The sequence below is a fragment of the Bos grunniens genome, chromosome 13 (assembly GCF_055505025.1).
Source record: "Bos grunniens cultivar Pamir isolate PY7600 chromosome 13, Bosgru_T2T1.0, whole genome shotgun sequence".
Lineage (NCBI taxonomy): Eukaryota > Metazoa > Chordata > Mammalia > Artiodactyla > Bovidae > Bos > Bos grunniens.
Genome location: NC_141177.1, coordinates 18073019 through 18084204, shown reverse-complemented (window position 1 = coordinate 18084204; position 11186 = coordinate 18073019). Strand labels below are relative to the sequence as shown.

The window sequence follows — 11186 nt, the reverse complement described above, 5'->3', positions numbered from 1 at the left end:
AGAGGACTAGGGCGGGGGCTTCCCCTGAAACCTCCAGAGCGACCCAGAGGCTCCTGGGAGCATGGGTGTGGAATGGTGGGGGTGGGGGAGCCTTTTTCTCCTCCAGGAGAGCCTGGTTCCTGCTGACTTAAAGATCCAAGCGGGACCACGGCACCTGTTCAGCAGAGGCGGGTGGAAAGGGACACCTGGCTTCCCTGGGCCTCTCTTGTGAGACGAGATGAGACGTGTGATGTGGGAGGTGCTGGGATGGTGAGGCAACACCTCCTGCTCCAAGTGCAGGGTCAGGGACCGAGCCAGCTTGCAAGCCTTTATCAGGCACAGACTCGATGCCAGGTATTCTACCTGCGTTATCGTCCTAGTCCTCACTGAAACCCTCAGAGGAAGCACTTTAATTTCCCTTGGGCAGGCAGGGACACTGAGGCTCGGAAAGGGGTAGCTGCCTGCCCACTGTCACCCAGCGAGCGAGGGCTCATCTGGGATTTGAACTCAGGACTGTTGTGACTCTGGCCCCTTTCCTGACCGCCCCCATCCAGGGAAAAAGAGGGACAAGCAAGAGGGGGAGGATCGGAGCCTTTGGAACCCCAACTTCCCAGCTGCTGTGGGATTTCTGTGGGTGGTGGGGAAAGCATCATAAATATGCATGACATGCAAATCTGCCTCTGATAAACAATGTGGGGGCCCATGTAGCTGGGATGGTGTTGTACAGACACTTGCATTTCTATCCTGATGGCTCCATGGTGTCCCCTTCCCCAGCATCCCCGGGGTCCACCCAGGGGTCTCAGGGTCCCGGGATTACCCCTAGCCACCTCCTCATTGACATCCCCCTTCATTCCTGCGGGGAGGCTTCCCTGGTGACTCAGATGTTAAAGAATCCTCCTGCAATGCAGGAGACCAGGGTTCAATCCCTGGGTCGGGAAGATCCCCTGGAGAAGGGATGGCTACACACTCCAGTATTCTTGCCTGGGAAATCCTATGGATAGAAGAGCCTGGTGGGTTACAGTCCATGGGGTCGCAAAGAGTTGGACACGACTGAGTGACTAACACTTTCCCTTTCATTCCTGCAGGCTCCCGTGCCTCCCCCTCAGAACCTGGTCACTCCAGGTGCTGGAGGGCCCTGTCCCATGCTGCTTTCCGCCAGCGCCTCTGATCGAGTGCCCAGAGGATGTGTGTGCTAGCCCTCGGTCCAGCGCCTGCTCCTGAGGTGACGCCACCTGCTGCTTTCCGACTGGTTCCCAATTTCCCTCTGCACATAGCTCCCGGGTGGGTAAGTAACCACGGCTGCAGCCTGGGCACTTGGAGTCAGGGCTGCTCACCCACCAACCTGCACTTGGCATGGGTTGGGAAATGCCCAGTCTTCCCACCTAGCAGCGCCCACGTGCTGGTGAAGGGACCTCAGTGAGAGCTTCTGTGTGTCTGTGCTCAATTTATAGTGTGACCCCCTGCCTCATCCAGTCCTCCCAGCAACCCACAAGTTGGATGCAGTGATTGTGCCCATTTTTTACAAAGGAAACGGCCTAAGAGTGGAGAAACCACTTGCCCAAGGAGGCAGAGAAAGCCCAGTGCTATCCATCTCCAAAGCCAGCTCTTTCCAAACCCAAGGGGCTGGGGGGTTGGTGACACAGGCTCAAGAAGGGAAGGGGAATAGCCAGCTGGGCTGGAAACCATGGAACCTCTGGGGCCCCTGGCGGGATGGGGGGCTGAGATGAGGTCCTCAGAGTTCCTGAATCTTGGGGAGCCACATCATTCCTGCCCCTCCAGCCTGTTCTGCTGGCACCCTTGCAGTGCCCATGGTGCCTGACCCCAACATGGACGAGGTGCCCAGCCCTGCAGCATCTCTGACATCCATCTGAGGATGCCTCTGTGCACCCACACCTGGCCCCATCACCCTTCCTGCAACAAGGACCCTGACAGGGTCACCCCACTGGTCACCAGCCACAGCTCCAGGCACCCCTCTCCTGCATCTCACTCTCCTGCCGTGTCCCCAGGCTGTGTAGGTGTGACGAATTCACAGATGAGGAAACCGAGGCTCAAAGGTGCTCAAGGGGCTTGCCCAGGGTCATCTGCTATCACTCACCATGACATGGGGTCGTTGGTTCACGATCGATTTCCTTGTCTGGTCTCAGCAACTCAAGGGTTGGGAACAATTGCTTCCTTCCCCACCGGACAGTCAGCAGCTGGGCCTGGCACAGAGTGGGTAGACAGTAAATCTTCATGTCTTCATGGGAGGAAGGAAAGATAGAGAGGAGGGAAGACCCTCTTACCTCCCTCCACCCAGACCCCAGTGGGACCCAAGAGCCCACTGGCGTTTGGGCAGCCACTGGTCCCTGCTGACCCCAGAGAGTTGGCGGTCCGCTCAGACCTTCAGCAGGGCAGCCAGCCCCTCTGGTCCCCATTCTCTCATCTGCCAACAATTGATCAACCTCCTTAATGGAATGGTTATGAGAAGGGAAAAGACTCATAAATATGGATAATAGGCAAATATCATAGGCTAATAAAAAGCTGGGAAGTTTGCTGTGGATAACGTTTATAGAAGTGCTTCTTCAGGAACAAGAGCCACACACTTGTGTGATGCCCACTTAGTACTAATGACCATGTAAAGGACCCTATTAATTTGCTAACCCCCAACCCAGCTCCGCCGTCCTGGCCAGGCTGTTGTAGTGACCATAGACAGCTTTTGCATTTGTTTGAGAAGCTGTCGCAGGAAAAAAATGTCCTAAGGCCACCTGGTCTGAGAGCTGTGTCTGTGGGATTTAATCCTTGGCAGATACTCCTGGTGGTCCCCAGGGTCCTGCATGCCCTCCCCAGGGACTAAGTATGTGACAGGTGCAGCCTGAATGACAGCAGGGCATTTCATGAGCAGTTATTATGTGCCGGGCATTGTGCTGGGCTTCCCGGGTGGCTCAGTGGTAAAGAATCTGCCTGCCAGTGCAAGGAGACACAGGAGATGCAGGTTTGATCCCTGGATCAGGAAGACCCCTGGAGGAGGAGATGGCAGCCCACTCCAGTACTGCCTGGAGAATTCCATGGATGGAGGAGCCTGGTGAGCTACAGTCCATGGGGATCACAAAGAGTCAAACATGACTGAGTGACTGAGCATGGACATGGTGGTGTTGTGCTAATGCTTCATTGTCTTCATCATCTCAGTTAAGCTCCTGGTGACCCTGTGGGAGTTTGATGGGGAGACTGAGCCATGGACCTGGGGGAGAGGACTCATCTGGCAACCTTCTAGTCCTTCCCTCAAATTACTGCCGCTCTGTGCTGACTTGCCCCCTCCCCCACCGGCCGGGCTCAGCCAGGGGGGCAGGATCTTGGCCGCCAAGAACACAGCGTAGCTGGCAGCCCATGGCATGTGTGGCCCAGTGACGGAGAACGGGATTCCTTGGCACGAGCTGGGAGCACAGCCGTCAGCACTGCGCTGAAAGATGGAGGCCTGGGTGGCAGCGAGGGAGGTGTTACTGCTGCTATTTTGCTAACAAGCTGGTTATTTAAAGAACAGCCAAAGCTAGAGTTGGGAAATGGATGGGGAGTCTCCGTGCCCAGGGCGGAGGCAGCCAGGGGTCCAGGAGCCTGGCTGGGTGCGGATGGGGCAGCCATGCATTCTTTTTTCATTTGCCTATTATTATTAATAATGGTAACAGGATCATAAAAATCTAGAAAGGGATTAAATTTATGAAGAAAAGAGGATATAAGAATTAAGAGTGGGGCAGGAGGGGTTTCTTAGGGGCAAGCAGTGTTCTAGTCACTGACCCATGTGGTTTTGTGATCATTTATTACAGTAAACATTTCTGTTTTGTGTGCTTTTCTCTGTGAATTAGATTTCACAATATAACGGGTAAAAAGCAATTACAACCATAATGGTTAATACTTCCTGAGCACTTACTAAAGCCTGGCTCTTTGCAAAGCATTTACCTTATTTCATGAAATTCTCACAGATTCTATAATTCTACCCATTTTGCAGAGGAGAGAAGTGAGGCTTTGAGAAGTATAGTGTTATTTATTATATAATCAAAGGGCACTCAGTTGGGAGAAATGGGATGAGACACAGGACAGATGGACTCAGCCCTGTATCACTGTCCCGTGTTTGAAATCGAGGGCTAGGAAGTTGCCGCTAAAGGGCAGGGCTTCCTACATTTGTCCCTCAGACATGCATCGACACCATTATGTTCTTAAGCCTTAGGACACCAGATGGGTGTCTGTGTTGTAGGCAACACGGGAGGTATCTGAGTCTGACAAGGGGTCAAAGCAGAGCACTTAACCAGTGAATAAGTGTTGACAGAGATTTCCCTGGTGGTCCAGTGGTTAAGAATCCACCTGGCAATGGAGGGGACGCAGTTCGATCCCTGGCCAGAGAACTAAGGTCCTACATGCCCACAGGGTGACTAAGCCCCACGCCTCAATCGCTGAGCCCAGGAGCTGTGGAGCCTGCGCACTGTGACAAAAGATCCCACGTGCCACAATTAAGACCCAGGGCAGCCCAAAACAAAACAAATTTTAAAAAATGATTAGCATTGACAGGTAAGAGTGGGTCTCCCTAGGAACAGACTGAGGGAGGAGGTTAGGGCTCACCTGGGAATCATTGAAGGTAAAAGCAGGTCATCCAGGTGAGACAGGATCAGATTCCACCTCTGAGCTAACTGCACGTAGTGCAGAAGCGACATTTCCTGAGGACCCACTGTGCGCTAGGCACATCCGTTGTCTCCTTTCATCTTTGGAACAACCCCGAGAGATTAGTGGAATTCACCCCATTTTACAGGTGAGGGGACTGAGGCTTCCAGAGAGGCGATGACTGGCCCAAGTCCACACTGCCAGTGAGGGGTGGAGCTGCTCCATCAGCTTGGCCATCTCCAGGGCCCAGTGTCCTGTGGGTACAGTAAGCGCCACTCGGGGCAGGGGGTCCCAGCAGGGCAGGCACCTGACACAGAAGCTCCAAGCAACCCATGGACAGAGTCAAGTTCTAAGGCAGATCTGTGGGTCCCCAAACAGGCGCTGGGGATGTGGTCCAGAGGGTGGCATGGCAGAAGGTGTCTCCAAGCCCAGAAGCAGAGACGCCTGCTCTACAGACAGGGCGCCAGCCCCAGCGAGATTTCTTTTCTTTTTTTTTTTTAATTTTATTTTATTTTTAAACTTTACATAATTGTATTAGTTAGAGATTTCTTTATTCCCGGGACATTTATGGAGTGCTGTGCTGTGTTGTGCTAAGTTGTTTCAGTCGCGTCCAACTCTTCACCACCCTATGGACCTTAGCCCACCAGGATCCTCTGTCCATGGGATTCTCCAGGCAAGAATACTGGAGTGAACTGCCGTGCTCTCTTCCAAGCGATCTTCCTGACCCAGGGATCGATCCCGGATCTCTTATGTCTTCTGACTTGGCAGGCGGGTTCTTTACCACTAGCTCCACCTGGGAAGCCCTTATTGAGGACTAGTCCCTGCTAGTCTGTGCCCCGCGCAGAGCGCTCAGCCTTGGGGAGGGACAGATATTATACAGACACCCAAACAAATTAACTGAATAAGCAGAGACTCCATCATTGCGCTGAAGGAAATGAATGGTGACATTATAAAGATGAATGGGGTAGGATGCCTGCATAATGGCACCAGATGGGGGTTGTGGGGCCTCAGCGAACTATGGAGAACTAGAAGTCTGGAACAATCCCACTGTTGGATCCCTGGTGGCCGCTGCTTTTCCCACTGTGACCTCCAGAGGTGATAGCTACCTCCTGTGTGCTCATCTGCTCATCACATCCTACTGGGACCCTCGGTGCTGGCTGGTCCCCGCATTCGCCATTCCCCTCAGTTACTGAGAGACAGACCCAGGTGGGGGATGAGGCGCAGGGAGGCACGCAGCTCAACAGGGTGCGCATGGCTGGCTGGACTGCAAGCCAGCAGCACCCTGGACCCCCGCTCCCCAACTACATCGTCACCGACTCACTCGGGTCTGCCAATAAGCACTCTCGCTGGAGACACTTTTTTTTAAAGTTTGTTTTTCACATTTACATCTCTTTTTAATGTAATTTTATTTACTTATTTAGTTTTGGCTGCTCTGGGTCTTCATTGCTGTGCGGGCTGTCTAGTTGCGGTGAGTGGAGGCTACTCTCTAGCTGCGGTGCACAGGCTTCTTTTGTTGCGGAGCACCGGCTCTGCGGAGGGCTTCGGTACTTGTGGCGCACGGGCTTAGTTGCTCCAAGGCATGTGGAATCTTCCCGGACCAGGGATCAAACCCAAGTCCCCTGCATTTGGCTAATGGATTCTTATCCACTGTGCCAGCAGGGAAGTCTCTCGCCAGAGACACTCTTAATGGAGATGCCCTGGATTTGCTTTTTTGATAACCATTTATCCTGCCTGGGAAGACAGATGCTACCTTCCAGACACTCAGGGAATCTGAAATCTCAAGCAGAGAAACTTACACTGGTGAAGTCAAACTCTTGAAATCACGGAATCTTAGTCATAAATAATCCAGCAAGAGCAAGCATATGCGTTTTGCAAGTAAGCTCACTGCACCTTTCCTGAAGACAGTGATAAATTAGAAACCACCCAATCATCTATCAGCAAGAGATAGTTAAATAAATTACGGTCCAGCCAGACAATAGTGTTCTCAGTGGCAGTGAAGACAATGCCATAGATCTATACTTGTTGACATGGAAACATGTCCACAGTGCATTGTTGAAGGAAAAATAGATTATAAAATGGTGTATATTGTATGATCTCATTTTTGTTAAGAAATATCAGTATATCCATGCTCCTGCCCAGAAGGACAACCATTTCACTGTTGATAGTGGTTTCCTCTGAATGGTGAAATAGAGGCAAATTCTATTTTTATTTTTGCTTGTATCACTCAGAGTATTCTGTAGGTACAAGTGATAGAAAACCCAACCCAAACTGGGTTTAAACAAAAATGGAATTTATTGATTTGTGAATGTGAAGTCTAGAGGCAAATCCAACTTCAGGCTCGGCTGGTCTCAGGGGTTCAAACCTTGTCACTAGGACCCAATTTTTTTTTTTTTTTTTTACTGCTGGTTTATTTATTTATTTTAAACTTTTTTATTTTTTTGGCCATGCCATGCGACTTGAGGGATCTTAGTTCCCTGACCAGAAAGCGAACCTGTGCCCCTTGCAGTGGAAGCACAGAGACTTAACCACTGGACCTGATTTTTAGTCACCGTGTCTCAAGTCTGCTCCCTCTGAGTTGTTCCTATGTTCTTATAGGTCTTTCTTGTACAGGTAATAAGATGCCTGTCCAGAGGAGCATGCAAGACTTCTTCCGAGATAGCTCAGACACAAGTCCCAGAACAGAGTCTTAGTGATGATCAGTCTCATTTGTGGGTGTTCCCATTCCTCAGTCAAGTCCTCTGACTGGCATCCTGGGCCTATGCACCACCACCCCCCAGCTGAAGAGGGAATTGATACTAGAACTTTATCAGTGGAGAATGGGGAAGCATAGCTTCCCCAAAGTCTGATCCTGAAGTAGACCCATGCATGTATGCTAAGTTGCTTCAGTCGTATCTGACTCTTTGTGACCCTATGGACTGTAGCCCACCAGGCTCCTCTGTCCATGGGATTCTCTAGGCAAGAATACTGGAGTGGATTGATATGCCCTCCTCCCGGGACCATCCCTACCCAGGGATCGAACCCACATCTCCTGCCTCTCTTGCATTATCAGGCAGGTTCTTTACCACTAGCGCCATCTGGGAAGTAGACCCAGCAATAACTAAACACAGCAAATTCCCCCTCCTGTACTTACCTAAATTCCCAAGATGTGTGACTTTCATAATCAGGGGAAAAAAAAAAAAGTGTAGCTATTAAAAGGAGTCCTAATCTCTCTGAGGAGACGCTTTTGGAATCAGAACATCAGAATCTGTAAAGCAGCAGTTCAGTTCAGGAGACCTCGACTGGCTTTGTGTCAGAGTCACTCTGGGCCAGGAGGAGAGCTGTCCTGAGGAGTGAGAGGAGCCCACAGATGATTCGCCTGTAATGTGGGTGTGTGAACTGGGGCTGAGAGAATATGATGCCTAGCATGGGAGCAAGGAAGACTTCCTGGAGGAGGTGACACCTAAGCTAAATAGCCAGGAGTACAGGAAGAACATTGTAGGTAGACAAAACAATGTGTCCAAGGCCATGAGTTACAAGGCATGAGGCCCCTGGAGGCCTGTGTTGTAGGAGAACAACAACTGAACGAACAGCAGCAGGCCTGGATCACACGGGCCTTGAATGCCAGGATAAGAGCTTGAACTTGATCCTGAAGGTGATGGGGAGCCTTGGAGGGATGTCATGGGAAGAGGGAAATGTGAGCAAGTTCAGTCTGGCTGTTGCTGAGAGCACAGCCTCGAAGGGGTCAGGTCGAGGCTCCATGTGGGGAAGGAGAGAAGAGACCCAGTGGTCCCTTAAGGGGCGCTTAGATATCTATTGGTCTGAATTCCTCCCCACCCTGGGTCACCCTCTATTCCTGTCCCAATATATCCAGTCACTGCTTGCATGCCCCCAGAGATGGGGAGCTCATTCTCTGTTTCCTCTGAAGTGTGAAAATGTTAGTCACTCAGTCATGTCTGACTCTTTGCAACCCTATCGACTGTAGCCCACCAGGGTCCCCGGTCCATGGAATTCTCCAAACAAGAATACTGGAGGGGTAGTCATGCCCTTCTCCAGGGGGTCTTCTCGACCCAGGGATCGTATCCGGGTCTCCTGCATTAGCAGGAGGATTCTTTACCATCTGAGCCACCAGGGAAGCCCCTGTTCCCTCTACCTCCAGTTAAACATCTCCCACACTGGATCAAGTCCACAGTTCTGCCATTGCCTGAGGCATACCCAGAACACTGCTCATCCACCTGTGCGGAGGTCTGTCTCCTGAATGACCTGCTGGGAGGGCTGCCAGGGACCTATATTTTCAGACTCTAGTTAGTTCAGTCACTCAGTCATATCTGACTCTTTGTGACCCCATGGACTACAGCATGCCAGGCTTCCCTGTCCATCACCAACTCCCGGAGCTTGCTCAAACTCATGTTCATCGAGTTGGTGTTGTCATCCAACATCTAATCCTCTGTCATCCCCTTCTCCTTCTGCCTTCAATCTTTTCCAGCATCACGGTCTTTTCCAAGGAGTCAGTCCTTCACATCAGGTGACCAAAGTATTGGAGCTTCATCTTCAGCATCACTGGAATATTCCTTCCAGTGAATATTCAGGACTGATTTCCTTTAGGATTGACTGGTTTGATCTCCTTGCAGTCCAAGGGACTCTCAAGAGTCTTCTTCAACATCACAGTTTAATTCTTCAGTACTCAGCTTTCTTTATGGTCCACCTCTCACATCCATACATGACTATTGGAAAAACCATAGCATTTTCAGGCCAGAGGGTTCTAAAGCCAAGGAGTCCTGAGCGTCTGCACACTTTGCTGGCAGCTTGAATGGAGGGGGCAGGCAAACAGTGTCACATCAGTCCGATCACAGAGGAGTGTTTAGGACAAACATCTGCCTCAGCAGTTCTCCAAACCCCTCTTTGCATTTTACATACAAGAAACCGAGGCTGAGAGAGGCCCAGCTACCCATACAACGATACAGAGCAAGTTAGAGGCAAGTCTGAGATGTGGACCCAGTCTCTTTCACCCCTGCCACCTCCATGGCCTTCCTTCCATCCTTCAGTGAGCCCCAGTTACTTCATCTACTTGAACGGCTTTTTTTTGGAAGTTCCAACCATGCCAGATCGTCTCGATACCCTTCTAAATTCAGAGGCAGCCAGCAAAGTCTTCATTAATCACACTTTTTTGTGTGTCTGTTTATTGTGGCAGCAGCATTTATTGTTTCTGATACATCAGAGCTGTGACACGCATGAACCATATTTTATGGGTCATCTCTAATACTTCATTGTGCCCCATGGTCCCCATTTAATCACTTCTTCTCACACTCAGACATTTGCTAGCACCTGCCTTGTGCCAGGTGCTATACTAGACACCAGGCTACACCAGTACGTTAGGGCAGCCCCTGCCCAGGGGGAATTCACAGTTCAGCTGGGGACAGCGATGCCTCCTTCACAGATGGCAGGCGACACATGGCAGATCAGAGGGAGGTGCCAATCACTCAGGGGTGTCTGGGGTGAGAGCACTGATTCTGTCCCTCTGAGCAGAGTCTTGAAGGATGCATAGGGGTTCTTCAGGAGAAACAACTGAGCAGGTTGAACCGATGGCACCCCACTCCAGTACTCTTGCCTGGAAAATCCCATGGATGGAGGAGCCTGGAAGGCTGCAGTCCATGGGGTCGCTGAGGGTCAGACACGACTGAGCAACTTCACTCTCACTTTTCACTTTCATGCATTGGAGAAGGAAATGGCAACCCACTCCAGTGTTCTTGCCTGGAGAATCCCAGGGACGGGGCATCCTGGTGGGCTGCTGTCTATGGGGTCGCACAGAGTCGGACACGACTGAAGTGACTCAGCAGCAGGTTGAACCAAGTAAAGGAAAAGGCGAGGTCTTTGCAGACCTGCTCCTGCTAAGCTCTTAGGCCACTGGGCATGAGGGTTGGAGAGGTTGTCCCAGGAAGGAAGGCTTCAGCTGTTGGGCCAGGGGGGTTGCATTTGATCCTTGGAGTAGAAGGGAGCCAAGGGCAGGGCAGTTTGAATGTTAGAAAAACTTGCACATTGAGCTGGTGACAGTGAGGCAGGGCAGGACCGTGGCAATGGCTCAGAGGGGCGGTTAGCAGGGAGACTGAACAGGACTTGGGGACTTAGCAGGTGCTGCAGAATGGGAGGGGGGATTCATTTCAGTCCTGGGAGGAGGGGGCTGTGGGGCTTGGGGGCACCGTGGACCAGTGTGGAGGAGAAGCCTGGCAAAGACTGGCTCAGAGTCAGTGAGATGGTCCCCAGGTGGGACCAGGAGGAACCTCTTCCACTTTCGTGAGACTTAGAGGAGCAACCCGGTGAGACCTCCAGGGTCCCCCTGTCCCCGCTGAATGTCGGAGACAAGTTTCTTCCTCCCATGAAGCATAGCATCATTTTGCTTCTCTGTAAAATGGGCTGATGGTAGTCCCTCCCCAGGAATTGGGGGGAGGGTCAGAGGAGGATTTGGGAGTGGGTGGGCTTTGCACAGTACCCGGCACACATTAAGTGCTGGTGACTGGGGGCTGCTCTGGTTATCATGGTCAGGGGTGCAGAGATGGCCAAGGGAACTTGGGTGTGTCACCTGCAGAAGGGAATCCAGAGACCCTGAG

At 51.6% G+C, this 11186-nt stretch overlaps 1 protein-coding gene across 6 annotated transcripts in view; it reads left to right on the top strand.

Annotated features, from left to right (window-relative positions):
• Nucleotides 1–1064: 1064 nt before the first annotated feature.
• DLGAP4 (DLG associated protein 4) overlaps nt 1065–11186 on the top strand; it is a 143233-nt gene continuing 133111 nt past the window's right edge. For all 6 annotated transcript variants that reach the window (XR_015139073.1, XR_015139074.1, XM_086331955.1 and 3 more), the window contains exon 1: nt 1065–1264. The gene's annotated coding sequence lies outside the window, so the exon portion shown is untranslated. The remainder of the gene's footprint in view (nt 1265–11186) is intronic.